The 3,743-nt window shown below is 33.5% G+C and overlaps 1 non-coding gene across 1 annotated transcript; it reads right to left on the reverse strand.

Annotated features, from left to right (window-relative positions):
* Positions 1-2,468: 2,468 nt before the first annotated feature.
* On the reverse strand, positions 2,469-2,541 carry Trnav-cac. Its single transcript has one exon. It is a non-coding gene; the product is annotated as a tRNA-Val (tRNA).
* Between the last annotated feature and the right edge of the window lie 1,202 nt (positions 2,542-3,743).

Raw genomic sequence — 3,743 nt, forward strand, 5'->3', positions numbered from 1 at the left:
TGAGCTAGGTATATCTCAATCCCGCACTTAAATATAACGCGAAATCTAAATTCAATTAGTGGGTGAACAAACGTTCTTTATGGCAACACTTGGAAACGTCAATTAGGGTTTTATGAGTACTAAAATATCGCCGTCCTTATCTGTCGTATGGCTTACGAAAGTGTACGATAACCTCAGATCTTTTGTGAGAGATATTACTTAGAGTTAAATTAATATTACCTTATACTCGGGCGAAACTACAAAATGGGTCTTAATAGAAAATTATGAGCCACAATCGTACCACATTTATTAGTGATTGGTCATCGAATATTATTGATAACTAACTAACTTAGGAAAATATATAATGTATGTAATGTAGTTACATATCTTCCTTCAAGGAATGAGTGTACCACTTCTTAAAAGGCCGGCAACGCACTTTCGAGCCTTCTGGCAATGTGAATGTCCATAGGCGCTATCACTTAACAACAGATGAGCCTCCTGCCCGTTTGCCTCCTATTACATAAAAAAAAATCTTCCCGCGAATTTCCCGAAAATTCTCTGGGAAATTAAAAGAATGTTGAATTGCCAAGGACTTGCAATTACCATCCTCGGCCTATACTGTTACAGACATCCTAAACCTCACAGTCTATTTTCTTAGGTAGCATACTCACTGCTTGCCTTAGAAATTCGACCGTGCCCTCCATGTACGGTTAAGGACTCGCCAGATACCGCACAACCCTCTCAAAAGCAGAACACAAATAAAAAGAAATATCGTTGAGCTCCGACCGGGAAGCGAACCTGATACCTCACCTAACGGGCACTTAATAATACCGCTAGGCTATGAGGCCCTTACGGAATAAAAACTATTTTAATTTTTCCAATTTTTCTCTCCTAAAAAATTTTAGCGTTCAAGGAATAAATTAAAAAATAATAACTCGAATTCAGCCGTCATCATTTTTATTTATAAAGATATAATCCAGTGGCGCTACAACCATCGCATGTAATTTATAAAGCTTTAAAGTATATTGGAAAACATTTCTAGAAACATCTAGCAAAAAACACAATCAGACTTTCATGTTAAATACTTTGTTTCTCATTTCTCGAGACACCGCGATAAAGGTAACCGTTCACAGGTTATAAAATCTATTATTGTGTACATTCTTAGCGAAATTTGAAAATGTCTTTAAATAAAACTTTAAATTAAAACCGTTCCTAATTAAAACTTAAAACCCATTCATACAAAACCTAACACACCGTTTTACTAAATTAAAATTCTTTTTGTTTAGTAAAAGTATAGCAAAAATAATAAATGAAAATAAATCATCAATAAAAGTAATATTATAATTTTTTCATTGTACCATATTTAGTTGCTGTTAATCTGTTCTATTATTCATATTAAAAAAAATCTGTGGCGCTACAACCTTCTTAGGTCTGGGCCTAAGATTTCTGTATCTCTTTCATGATCATTTGTCAATCGAATAGGCAAGTACCTGACACACGCCGTCGACTTTTTGGGTCTAAGGCAATCCGGTTTGTTAAAGTTAGCGAATGTTAAATGCCCACATAGAAATAAAGTACATTGGTGCACAGCCGTGGATCGAACCTACGACCACAGTGATGAATGTCGCACGCTGAAGCCACTAGGCCAACACTGTTTTTATATTTTTGTTATTATTGATATTACTCGTACAAAATAATTTCGTTGTTTCACGTCACAATTTTTGTATCGTAGTGAGAGCAATGCTTTATGCAACTAAGTTGCTTATTGATTAATCAATATAATCGCCCAAAGGCGATTTAATTGCTCGCTATTATCGACCTTCTGTGTGTTAAACATCCTTCATTACATTTTGCTTTGAATTCTATAAAAAATAGTACCGGGATCGTTCTATATTTATTTTTATTCATAAAATCCTCACAGACTAAGCCAGAACGATAGTATCGAATTAATAATTAAAAATTTATTGAACACCTATAGCGAAGGAAAGGTTCAGAAGTGCGTTGCTGACCTTTAACATCTGGGATATATTCACAAAGACGTGGCCAATCTGTAATGACATTTCTCGGCTGACTTATTAAATGGTTAAAGGTTACTGATCACCCAAAAAACCTTAATAAAACAAATGCACGATAAGACCGTGCAATTTCTGCATTAATTAATTTAAATATTTTAACATTAATCTAATTAATAATTTAGCTTTATATTAATAATTGTATTAACTTGATTGTTGTGCCGAATTTCTATTAGCATAAAGCTCTCATGAAAATTCTTCAACTACCGCGATATCGATAGCGGTCCCGACGTTTTTGAATGCAATTTCCGTATTTGCGGTTATCATCGCGGTATAGAATAACTGAACACACAAGGAAAGTAAAAAAGTTACAAAGCAAAGTAAAAAAGACATCATTAATATTTTGAAGTCGAATAGTGATATTATAATAAATAAAAACACTACTAGCATAACACAACATTTGCTGTAAAAATGTACTGTTTCCGCCCGGGATCGAACCGGGGGCCTTGTGCGTGTGAAGCACACGTGATAACCGCTACACTACGGAAACTTGACAGTGATTAACAAAATTAGCTATCATATTATGTTTAGTACGCAATGGTACTACGACGCGTATAAAATACGAGTAGTATTTTTTATTTATAAGTTCTAAAACAATGTGTATGCATAAAATAATACGAGAAGATATGACATCACAAATTATACACACATATGCATCTATTATATTAGAACAAAAGCAAGCTAGCAAGGGAAAAAATAAACAAGCAACCTCAAAATATAAAATAACTTAAACTGAATAGAAACCTAAACCTCATGAGCGTGTTACACAAAGTTACGGTAGTAGGAAGATTGTTGAAAAATATATATCAATATTTTCATCAATAGTAATTAAGTTGTAAGGATGATTTGATTATCAAAATCGGATACAATCCTAATTGTCAGAACCGATTAAAAATACTAATAGACTAAGTTTACGTACATTGAATAATTTAATACGAGATAATTAGGAATCCGTTTATAGGTTTCGTATCAAATAAATAAAAAAAAGGGTGCGTGTACTTATGTACGCGCGTAAGAAGTTTATACTTCTTTGGTACTATTAAAAATAGTTTTTGATTGCATGCAAATAATTAATTACAATTAAATAATCAAAGACTGGAAAAGGAGTCATTATAGTCAATATAGTTTAGTTTACATTTGAAAAACTAAATAAATAAATAAATATTATTATTCTCTTACATTAAGTGTAACATAAATTATATTATTATTCGAATGTTGTTTTTAAATTATGTCCAATTCCGCAGCATCTTCCGTGGGCAACTTCATTCTGTTAATTTTGTGTCACGGTGCGCGCGCATCGTAAAATTTCACTCTCACCAATTTCACATAACGCGCCTAAAGAAGTATAACTTCAAAAATATCCTCTTTCTTACGCAGAATTAATTTAAAACAAAAGTCTATTTACTGATGACACAGGCCTTTTCCAACCCCTTCCATTCTGCCTTTACTCGCCAAACTTTTGACCAAACCTTGCCTGCAACCAGTTTTATTTCATCTTCCCATCTCTTATACTGTCTGTCTTCTTGCCTTTTTACATAATAGACGGGGCCCCCGTCTTCCAAATTAAAAAAGGATTATGTTCTCTTCTTGCCTTCTTCTCTTCTTCTATTTGTTTTCCATGGGTTAGCACTATGACCTCGTTACAGTGCCGTGGTTTTGTCGTCGAATCCATGTTCTTAAAACAGTTGAAAA

This window comes from Pieris napi, chromosome 16 (assembly GCF_905475465.1).
Source record: "Pieris napi chromosome 16, ilPieNapi1.2, whole genome shotgun sequence".
Classification (NCBI taxonomy): Eukaryota; Metazoa; Arthropoda; class Insecta; order Lepidoptera; family Pieridae; genus Pieris; species Pieris napi.